Raw genomic sequence first — 12,633 nt, forward strand, 5'->3', positions numbered from 1 at the left:
TTCCAGGACGTTTCTCCAGCAAAAGGCAGGAAAAAAGTGCAAAATCCATATTTTGGGGTACAAATGTAAGGCAAAAAAAATATTTGAATTCGCCCCAGAAAAGACATGTAATTTTTGGGACGAAAGTGTAAAAAAAAGTTTTGGAAAATGGGTAAAAAGTTGTGGACCTGGTATTTTTTTTTTTTTTGAGGTTGTCTAAAAGGTAGAGACAGTTGGTTTTAGGATTGCAGGAGGCTGCAGTGTGTGTGTGTGTGTCAGTGTGTGTCAGTGTGTGTCAGTGTGTGTCAGTGTGTGTCAGTGTGTGTCAGTGTGTGTGTGTATGTATAATTGTATATGGTTTTTTTTTTTTTACATTTTCACTTTAGAGACACCAAAATGTACTAGTACCCATTTACATGTACCCCAGATTTAACTACGGCACTTATTTTTATCAAAAACATTGGTATATATCATTTTTCCACACTTAAAATAGGGCGAAAAACGGGGACCTGCATGCAGAAAACATTGCATCCAAACAAGCGAATAAGGCATTGTGCTTTTCGCTGACCTCTGCTTTTCACGGCTAATTGAATACGGGCCCAAGTCTGAGAAGCCTGGTTACTGCCCCTGAAGCTGGGTGTTTAGTTGCAAGAACCAGCATTCTCCGACTGAAGTGCCAGCCACAAGGCTGTTAGTGCCAGACGGCAGTTGAAGTCGGATTTCCGCTTGCATCTCAGGAGGGTGTGAGCAGAAATTCTCTAGTTGGACTTAACAGCGTGGTGAATTGAATAGCTTCAGGAACTCCTTCCTGGGGTTATTCAACAACGCGCCGAGTTGAATCGCACACTATGGGATGAATTCAATTGTTTTATCGTGGCCATAGCTCTCGTCTAAAGTGACCGGAGCTGTACAGATGTTTTTGGATGCCCATCACTATCACGGATGTTGCACCCACAATGCAGGGGATTAAGAGGCTACTTCTGTCTAAACAGACCGTTAAGACGTCCAAAAGCCAGACTGTGCGGTTAAGGAGCCCAAAAGGAGGCTGCAAGCAGATATCCACAATAATGGTCACTCTCTGCCAGTGTCACAAACAATTCAATAGCTCCCGTCACTTTTGACAAGCGCTATGGGCTCCCAAAAACAATATGACATTATCACGAAGACTATTCTCTATTCGGCTTGGTTAGTGGATGAATAGAAGCATTGCATCAGTTGTGGGTGTGTCCCTTTTTTAATTTTGATTTAATTGATGTGAACTAAATATTAGCAAAAACTTAAAAATGTACGTGAAGCGCTCTGCATTTGGACATGGAATGTCGCACATGTTACTAGTGGACTTCAGCCTAAATTGCTGTACTAGTACCCTAACCACACAGGATGTAGTTAAGAGAACGGCGGCCGCCGGTCTCAATGCTGACGCTGGAATCCCGACAAGGGATTTACGATAGGCGTCAAAATACCAACGCCTATCTTAATCTCGATGCTGGAATCCAGGAGGACGCCAACCCGAACTAAGTGTTGGCCGCGGGGTGGGAGGGTTAGGTTTAGGTAAGTTATCGGGGTTAGCGTTCGGTTTGTTTGGGGGTACGTTAGGGTTAGACACCCCTAGGCGAGAGGGTTAGGTTTAGGCACTAATGGAGAGGGTTAGGGGGGGAGGGTAAGTATACTTACCCAACCACTGTCTGGATACCAACCCTCGGGATGCCTCTGTCGGTATTCTGACAGGAGGCATCCCAACAGCTGGCATTACATACCCATTCCAACCACACCACCTAGAGGAATTAATAAAAAGCGTGAGAGGCTGTAGAGATTTTCCTACAGAGATCCTATAACAAACAACTCGGCAACATGCTTTGCAAGCTGGTCTGTTCTTTCAGATCATGGTAAATATGATGTGATACTCGATAAAATGGGAGGAATGGTGCCCATGAAAGTATCTACAGTCGTGATAGTGTCCACTATTCTGTATACCTGCTGCTGTTGTAATCCCTCTATTAAGTCCTGCTTTATTTCACGACCGGGAAATAAATAGGTGTAGGTCCTTGGGCAGTATAGAATTTAGGTATGCAGGGATACAGAAACATTAATATGCAAGAGACTGAGTTTGAGTGCAGTATTGGCACCAGTTTCTTAAAAATAAAAGCTTTTATGGCCCATGAAAAGTTCAGTGAAGGGAAACTGAATTAAAGGGAAAATCTGACTGAGTAACTTGGAAAGTACGTCACTGGGAGTTTGTTTGCCTTCCTTTGGATGATCCGAAAATGACATCTGGCATTAGGCGCACCTGATGGACATGTATCTGTTTCAAGCTTGTAACAGGACACAGCCTTGGCTATCCGGCCCAAACAGTCTTCACTCTTATCCGGGTGCTGCTGTTGCTGGCCAAAAAAACCTTCCATAGTGCACAGGGTCTTGCGACTACTGATGCCATTCTTATCCTAAAATTATGTACACTGGTTAGAGTACAACACTAAACAATGGTACTGTTAAGGGGAAGATAAGTTCTTTTGTTCATTTTGCCTTTGCTCTTGAATCTTTGAACAACATATGTTGGATAATATTCCAGGTATTGCAGGTTCCTTTTGCCAAGCAATATGTTTATAAATGTATAAAAACATGATACCTGTGATGAATCAGGTATGTAAGGTTGGCCTGCACGTTTGCAGCAATTTAGGAGTCTTTGGGGGTAAATTTACTAAAGTGAGAGTTTTTATGTGATGTTGCTCATAGCAACCAATCAGATTCTACTTAACATTTAACTTGCACCTTCTAGAAGATAAAAGCTAGAATCTGATTGGTTGCTATGGGCAACATCACTTTTAAAACTCACTTCTAAAAATTCTCACTTTAGTAAATGTACCCCTTTGAGGTATGAAGTTCCTTGTAACTTCATTAACCAAGCTATCTATATAGTGAAATCACCCAAGATTACATATCCACACTGGGCCCACCCATCTGGAAAATAACTCTAGTACAATAACTCTTATAGTTATGTTCTCCAGGATATTCTGCTTCCAACTGTTTTTTGTCTGTGTTCTAAACTTTTTCAGTAAAATGTGTAAATGAACACAATACATGATCCCATTTAGTAGATTAGGCATTTAATTCCACTGCATTTATTGCCTACCTAAGATGAAGACAGCTATCCCACAGCCTTAAGACTGTCTCTTGGAAGTTACGGGAGACGCACGATTTTTTGGGCAGTCCCTGCACCCCTGGAAGAGTGGGTGGATCTTCCGCATCCCACCCACTTTCTAGTAAAGTGGGAAGAATGGAGGAGAGAAAAAAAAAAACTGGACTTGCAGCCCGTATGGCTAAATGACGTGGAAATGGATAATTTTGGCTCCTCCCTGCAGACGTATGAATCGTGACATTTCGCTGTGATGGAGTTGGGCCTAATGATGTAAGAGCCTGCCTCACCCACCGAAGTAGCCAGCTGCATCCCTTCTCTGGGTATCTGGACAGGGGATCAAAAAATGTAGGCAAGTATGGACTGTATCCTCAGTGATATAATTGGTTCCTTGTAAACTGACACCAAAAAACACAAGCCTGATTTCTGGTCATTTCAGCATCACTATTATATTAGTCTATATTAGTCTCAGAAAGGCACAAGACTTATTTTATATCCTTCTGATGTAGTCCTGCAGCATTATGCTGCCTGCAGGCTTATTAGCTTTTTTTTTTTTTTTCAGGAACAGGAGGGCATCAGCAGTGTGAGAAATTGCTTGGTAGAACATCATCTCAGGCTGGGGAGACTGTTCTTCTCTAAAGTGCTGTAATTCAGAGAGAAGTCCTGTAGAGGGAGGGGAAAAATTGTGGAAGATAATTTCCTGGCCATTCACAGTGCTTTATGTGTTGACAAATGGCCCAGCACACTGCCGTCAGCCTGTACAAAAAATTGACGTTCTCTTTGTAAATAAGATGCGGAAGTCTAGGTTACCAACCTTTTTGTATATGTAAGGTAAACCACTCGCCACCTCATGGCGCTTCTGCTCTTTGTCCCGCATTAATAAGATCAATGTCAACTTGAAAGAGTGTTGGCCCATAATTGCATACATGGAGACAAAAGGGGATATTTGCCCACGCTCTGAGTTGAATGGATCTATCCATATACTTGAGTTCATAATTTTTATTTTTTTTAAATCAAATTTAAGATTTTACAAGTAGAGGGTACATAACATACAATTAGTAAACCCTCCCACCAATTCCATGCAACACAAATTAAGAAAATACAGTAAAAATCTAGTGCCATGACAGAGAAAAGCAATGCAAAATTGTATACAAAAGATCCAAATGAAGGATGAGAACAATCAAAGTAGAATGTATCACCAAAACAAGATTATTATTATAATTTATATGGCACCGCAAGTGTTCCGCAGCGCCTTACAAAGTACATAAATGTAGACAAGCGACTTACAGTACAATACAATACAGGACCTGGACATGGATAATCTATAAATTGCTACTTTAGCGACCATAACACCCAGATAAGCAACCGAGCATAAGCAACCAAGTGTTAGGTGCCCTATTGGTGAGTAAGAAGTAGATGAAACTAAAGTAGGGAGAAGCACAAGAGGGTAGAGGGCCCTGCTCGTAAGAGCTTACATTCTAAAAGGGAGGGGGAAGACAAACAGGTTTGACACAGCTGGGGTAGATGGGGAGGAAGGAGCATGTAGCAGGGAGTTAGAATGATAGCTGGAAGGCTTTGATGAAGTAGTGGGTCTTAAGAGCCTGTTTGAAGGATTGCAAAGAGGTGGAGAGTCTGATGGGGAGTGGGAGAGAGTTCCAGAGGTGGGGAGCAGTGCGGGCAAAATCTTGGAGGCAGGAGTGGGAGGAAGTAATCAGCTGACATGAAAGGCGGCGTGCATTCGTTGAACGAAGAGAGCGGAGAGGAGAGTGAAGGGAGATGAGATCAGAGATGTATAGATGTAGAGCGTTTGGAGAGGAAGATAAGCCGTGCAGCAGCATTAAGGATAGACTGGAGAGGAGAGAGATGGGATTTGGGGAGGCCAGATAGGAGGAGGTTACAGTAGTCCAATCTGGAGATGACCAGTGAGTGTATGCGGGTTTTAGTAGCATCCTGGGTGAGATAGGGTCTAATCTTAGAAATATTTTTGAGATGGAAACGACAAGACTGTGAAAGATTCTGGATATGTGGTTTAAAGGAGAGGGATGAGTCCAGGATAACACCAAGGAGGACAGCCGGGAGAGGGCAGTGTCACATAGACCAAGGGAGTGAAGGATACGCAGCAGGAGAGGGTGGTCCACAGTGTCAAAAGCAGCAGAGAGATCAAGGAGAATGAGAAGAGAGTAGTGGCCTTTGGATTTGGCAGCAAGGAGGTCGTTGCTGACTTTCGTGAGGGCAGTTTCAGTGGAGTGGAGAGAACGGAATCCAGACTGAAAAGGGTCAAGGAGGGAGTGGGAGGAAAGAAAAGCGGAAAGGTGGTTGTAGACAATCCGCTCAAGGAGTTTGGAGGCAAAAGGGAGGAGAGAGATGGGTTGGTAGTTAGAAAGAAGGTTAGGATCAAGGGTAGATTTTTTAAGAATGGGGGAGACAAGGGCATGCTTGAATGCAGAAGGAACAGTGCCTGATGAGAGGGAGAGGTTAATGAGGTGGGCAAGATGGGAGCAGGCAGAAAGAGAGGAAGCGGAGGAGGCGGAAGGGGATAGGATCAAGGGGGTAGGTGGAAGGGGTCGAGGACTGGATGAGGGCCATGGCTTCCTCTCCAGATACAGGGGAGAAGGATGTTAGAGCTGGTAAAGTTGATGGGGAGGGGTTATCTGGGAAAGGAGGAGGTGGAGAGCTGGGGGACTGGTTGGATATGATGTCCTGATGTATGGAATCAATTTTAGATGTAAAGTAGGTAGCAAAGTCAAGGGAAGAGAGCAAGGAGGGGAGGAGAGGAGGGGTGAGCAAAGGAGGGAGTTGAAAGTGGTGAAGAGACGCTGGGGATTAGAGGACTGAGAGGAGATGAGGATCTTGAAATAAGACTGTTTAGAGAGGGAGAAAGCCGCACTATAGGATGAGAGCATAAATTTGAAATGGGGAAAATCTGCCTCAGAACGTGATCTTCTCCACTGTCGCTCGGCGGTTCGAGACACCCTTGAAGGTATCTGGTGCATTTGGAATGCCAGGGTTGAGGAGTAGATCTGTGAGTGTGAGTAGTGATGGCCGGAGCAACAGAGTCCAGAGCAGAAGTAAGGGAGGCGTTGTATAGGGAAGTGGCTTGTTCAGGGCAGAATAGGGAGAGGATAGGGGAGAGAAGTGAGTTAAGCAAGAAAAGGAAACTGTCGATAGCGTCAATGTTACACTTAGTAATGGTGGCTTTTGGAGGTAGAGGAGGGGAAGGAGAGAGGGACAGGTTAAAAGAGAGAAGGTGATGGTCAGAAAGTGGGAATGGGGAATTGGAGTGATCAGAAATATCACATCGGTGAGTGAAGACCAGATCAAGCAAATGGCCACTCACATGGAAAGGTGAGGCGGTCCATTGGGAAAGACCAAGTGAAGATGTGAGGGTGAGGAGTTTGGAGGCAGAGGATTCTGTGGGGATATCAGTTGGAATATTGAAGTTACCTAGGATAATGGAGGAAATGTCTGAGGAGAGAAAGTGAGGGAGCCAGGAAGCAAAGTTGTCAAGGGAGGGAGGGCCAGGGGGACGGTAAATGACAGCTACTCGGAGGTGTACTGGGTGGAAGAGGCGTATAACATGGACTTCAAATGTAGAGAATGTAAGGGATGGTTTAGAGGGAATGGGTTGGTATGAGTAAGATCTGAAGATCGCCGTCTATCAATGTCACTTGTAAGGTACAGAGTCATACACATGATACAATACTTATTACAGTGCCGTGTCGCAAGGTGCCAACTCATAAACATTCCAAAATATGTCAGAAAAGTGGTAACCTTTGCAGTTTGGCACCTCCCATTATTCCAACATGTCAATCAAAACATCTTATACATAATATGCTCACAATACATCCCTTAAATGAGCCTGTTCAATCCTTCAAATCTCCTTGTCCCCAGATTATTTTCCAAGTGATCATGCCATAATGAGAATATAATTTCCCGATTTCAGTATTCAAGATGGTGATACAACATGCATAGAGATGACATGAGAGAAACAAATAGCACTGAACCCATAAACAGGGTGAACCCCTCTCCCCAAGCAATAGCACAGGTAGAAGCTTTCCAAAAATGTCATTATTCGTATTTATGTACACAATTACTCTTTGTGTGTGTGTGTGTCTGTGTGTGTATAATATATATATATATATATATAAAATTATTCATAACCCAACACTTCATTTGTCAGCTGATGCCATTCAGCAAACATAGGGCCTCCTAGAGGCCATCCAGGTGTGGGCAATACAAACGGCCAGGACTAGTGCATTAAGTATATATTGACCAGTTATACGGTTAACCCTGTGACAGACATTTTTTGGGATTTAAAAAAGGGGAATGTTACCCCGTGTTCTGGCAAAACAACTGGTGATCTGGGCCCAAAATGGATGGACAGCAAAGTATTCCCAGAGGAGGTGCCAAAAAGAGCATTGTGGGGCAAAACACTGAGAACACCCATCAGAGGCTCCAGCTCCAAATCTCAAAAGCTAAGGGGTAAGGCAGACCCTATGTAGGATAAAAAAAAAATAAAACGATCTGCTGAAACCGCATTGCAGAGGTGGCAGACATGGGGGGAACTGCCCAGCATCATAGACCACCTCTTATTCTCTAATCGCCCCAAGTTCTCCCCTCATTTAAGCCTAACACTGTCTACACAGTATACAAATTTTCAGTCGAACAATCTGCACGATTTTTCAAAGTGGAAGCATCTCATAGCTGCGAGTCTGACAGATTCCATAATTGCAGCTTAGTGTTTCTGGCCGTTTTTTGGACTGTTTTATTGGCATTTGGCCACAACGATCATGCCTACACACTACATGAGTATACATGCTAATCACCTGGATATTGGCAAATCGGCCCAATAATTGTATAGTGGGTACCTAGCTTAAGCAACGTCAGCGAGGCATCCGGGCTATCAGTAAGTAAATAGGAGTAAATGCTGGAAACCAACATTTTTTTCAATACACATTTGCAACAGGATCTTATTAGGGTAAGGGGCAAACAGAAGAGGGTGAGAGGAAAACAGGAATGGCGGAAATGCAGATATTGGAAGACCATATGATTTGGGACCCCATAATTAACCTTAAGGTTTCAAAGATTTTATGAACCCCATTACTATACAAATGTTGAAGAGAAGAGACCCCCCCAACAAAACCATAGAGGACCACTATCTAACAGGGCCAGTTCTCTAAGAGAAGGGCTAATCAAACAACCCCTCCCCCTTTCCAAGGCAAGATCTTGCTTCCAAAGTGTGTGATCCTCTGGGGCAGCACCATCAAGTAAGAGTTGTAATGGGGAATGCCCTCTGGAAACATTGTGCTCCAGAAACGTATGTAGATCCTGGCTCCCCCCACCCAAAAACTACCCCCTTAATTGAACCATCTTAGAAGCAGTGTGGTAGAGGCAGATTAGGGAGCACTAGGCCACCTATAATCTGCCGTTTACATAGGGTCCTAAATTTAATTTGAGGCCATTTATCCAACCAACACTAGGGAAAGATAGCTATCAATCAGGCGAAAACTAAAAGGGGAGATATAAAGAGGGGCCTGCTGAAAGATTAAAATGGTAGTTATCCCTAAATATTTTTATATCAGACAGTTTGTTCTAAACTTGGATTTTAAACAATCAATTTGCAGCTGAACATAGACGTCGTGATCCAGATATTTAAACTTGTTAGTCCATTCCAAAGGAGTGACTGCAGAAAATACAAGATTTATTCCATTCAATATGCAGCCCTGAGAAATTGACAACCGCTGAGAGAAGTGCGGCAAGGGCCTCTGATGCATCAGACATGAATAGCAGCATGTCCACTTGTTGCTGCATCCGAATTTCCCATACCCTGCCAGAACACACACCAAAGACTCAATGGCCAGTGCTAAAAGGCTTGGGGAAAGTGGGTAAGCCTGTCTCATCCGCCAAGAGAGGTGAAAGGACCCCCTAACAGCCCTTAATACAGACATGCCCCAGGGAAAAATACAGTAATTTCACCCAGGAGATAAATTCAGGACCCATACTGATGCAAAACAGAACTTTCCAGAGATAATGCCAGTCCATGGAATCAAGGGCCCTGGCAACATCCAATGGCACCAACAATGTCCCATCAGCCACAGAGTCGGCCTAGTATAATCTCCTAAAGTTCTGAGAAGTGGACTTTCTTGGTGTAAAACCTGTCTGATCCAAGGGAACTACTTCCCCAATTACCCTGTTAAGCCAAAGTACTAGTGGTATATTTACTAAAGTGCGGGTTTTTAGAAATTGAGATGTTTCCCATAGCAACCAATCAGATTCTAATTAACATTTATCTAGCACCTTCTAGAAGATAATAGCTATAATCTGATTGGTTGTTCTGGGCAACATCTCCACTTCTAAAAACCCACACTTTAGTGAATATACCCCCTAGAATCTTAGCCAGAAAGTATGAAATCGGGCAATCGGAGCCAGGGTCAAGAGGGTCCTTGCCAGGTTTAGGGATCACAACAGTGTTTGCCTCCGTGTTATGATCAGCTGGATGATCCCGTGTAAGACCTCTAGAGTCTCTCTAGCGAGGTATTTAAGCCAATAACAGCCCCCCGTTGTTCCCTTAGAACATAGGTTCTCAAACTCTGTCCTCATGACCCCAAACAGTGCATGTTTTTCAGGTCTCCTCACAGAATCACAAGTGAGATAATTGACTCCACCTGTAGATCTTTTAAAATGTGTCAGTGAGTAATGAATACACCTGTGCACCTGCTAGATGTCCTGGAAAACGTGAACTGTGTGGGGTCCTGAGGACCGAGTTTGAGAACCACTGCCTTAGAGCTATATATGCTCAACGGTACTTAAGTTGCCGTCTGGACCTATGCTCGTAATAGTAGAGGCTTACACAGCAATTCAGGTGATCGCTAGATGTGTTATGCAGCTAGTGGCAGAAGGTGGGCACTGATGACAACTGAGAACAGGAGTGTGTTTGACTAAGTGGTTTAGCGGGATGCAGTTATTATACCTACAGCGGCATCCTGGCACCGGAATGCCATCTACCCAGCCAGAAGACCGGCACCGGAATACCAACAGTAGTGGAGATGCCGAAGCCAGAATCCCAACATCCGGGATCTTCTGTACCTTTCCAATCATTTGTAAAGGTACAGAAGAGAAATTCCATGATTTTATGAATTATGGCCCTGATTCAGAGCCGGACGCTCTGACCAGAGCGCTCGCTCTGAATCAGGGCCCACCTCCATAATTATGGAGCGTTCTCCTGGATGCTCGTATAGCTGTGAGTCACCACCCACAGCCTATACGAGCGTGCAGGTTGATGGTCGCGATGGTCTTGACCATCGCGACCATCACCCCTGCGAGCCGAAGCCTGCGGTTGAGTTTCTCAACCGCAAGGCCCGGAGTGATTTTGGCTCTATCAGAGCCAAAATCACTCCCACTGACATCAATAGTGATGTCAGTGGGGCCGGCTTCTGACGGTAGGCGTTCCCTTGGGAATGCCCCCGTCTGGAAGGCACGCCCCCGGCACGCCCACCAAAGGGGGCGTGCTGTCAATCAACATCGACAGCACGCCCCCTTTGATCAGACACAACGAGCGAAGGAAAGTCCTTCGCTCGTCGCGTCTTGCGCATGCGCACGACGGAGCTCCCTCCGTCATGCGCATGCGCAGTGCACACCATCGACCCACTTGCGAGCGGACAGCCGCTCGCGAGTGGGTCTGAATCAGGCCCTATATCGGTACTAATTCCTATAATCTATCATTTACATTTAAAAATGATAGGAGATGGATTATTTGGATTTGGTTTTAATCAGTAAAGACAATGTTGTTCAAACTAAAAGTCATATTAAAACAGTGGATACTAATTCCTATGTACACTTCAAAAGTGGACATGCATCAGCATGGAAAACAAATATACCCTTCTCCCAGTTTTGTAGGGTCAAAAGGAAGGAGCAATGTAATGAACAACTTGTGACATATGTTGAAAGATTTAAAGAGAGAGGGTATCCATCTCATCTGTTAGAAGAGGCTATCACTAAAACTGACAATACAGAGCTTATGAGTCTTTTAGAATATAGAGTGAAAGAAAGACAAAAGGGGGAAGAAGTACTTTTCATTACACCCTATAAAAATGAAGAACAACGAATACGCAAAGTATTTAAGAAACACTGGGGCATTTTACAGATGAATGGATTATTATCCGAGAATCCGAAAATAGTGTTTAAAAGGGCTAGAAACCTTAAACATATATTGGCTCCCAGCATGCTACGGCAGGAGGTCCCAAAAAATAAGGGACTATGGGATAAATCATGCAATGGATTTTTTAAATGTGGACGTTGCAATATATGTAAAATTGCACATCCCATAACCCACTCCTTTAAAAACCTGTGATGGCTCACGCACCTATCAAATAAAGGAATATATTAGTTGCACTACTACTTGGGTAATCTATGTATTAGAATGTCCCTGTAAGCTTAAATACATAGGGAAAACGAAACGATTATTACAAATTAGAATACAAGAGCATATTCGTAACATAAAGAATAAGGTAGAAACACATATTGTCCCCAGACATTTCAAGTTATTTCATAATTCAGATGCAGAACTTTTAAAATTTAAAGCTATCGAGCATGTCACCTTAGGTGAACGAGGTGGTGACTTGGAAAATAAATTATCTAGAGAGATGTTCTGGATTTATGAATTAGACACCCTGGTCCCTAGAGGTCTGAATGATAATTATGAGATCACTCCATTTTTAAGTTATTTTGTACAGTTTTAAATAGGCTTTTAATAAGTTTTAGGAATTTTTTAATATTTAAAATATCAATATCCATGTTGCAAACATTATTATTAGTACTAATCGATGATTTTTTTGTCACTGCATTTTATAATATATGTATGCTGATATAATGTAGTGTTAGATATTAAGATTATTAAGATAATTAATTCACACTATATGTAAGCTGGTCAATTTTTGTATCAATAGGGTAATATAGACTATAACAAAATGGCTATTGTTTGAGATTTTAGATGGTAGGTCGATTTTAGCCAAATGTTAATTTTAGTAATGAATTTCTCTTTTTTAAAAATTATTCTTCTTTTTTATGGATTATGATTATATTACTGCTTATATTCTGATGCTTTAATTTTTTTTTTGATTTTTAATAATAGTTTACTATATTTATATTACATACATGATGTCACCTGACCACAACAAAATGGCCACCATCTGTAAGAAATACAGACTATTTGTAAATGGACTACAGCAAAATGGCGCTGATACTAAATAGAACTAATGACGGAACTGAGAATGCCGCACTTGTAGAATAGGTATGCTGGCACTGTGACCAGTTGGACCTCTCCACACATGCGTGGCGGAACCTGAAAGTTGCAGCGCCTGGTTATAACGTCTGCAATAAGGACATCTGGCGATCGCGAACAAGAAGGCGGATAGCGGGTGTGCTCGGATAACTCCACGCATGCGTGGTGGAACCCGAAAGTCGTGGGAGTCAAACTTCCAGCACCTGACTATAACGTCTGCATCAAGGACATCCGGCGACCG

Source organism: Taudactylus pleione, unplaced genomic scaffold (genome assembly GCF_031769625.1).
Source record: "Taudactylus pleione unplaced genomic scaffold, aTauple2 ptg000043l, whole genome shotgun sequence".
In the NCBI taxonomy this organism is placed as follows: Eukaryota; Metazoa; Chordata; class Amphibia; order Anura; family Myobatrachidae; genus Taudactylus; species Taudactylus pleione.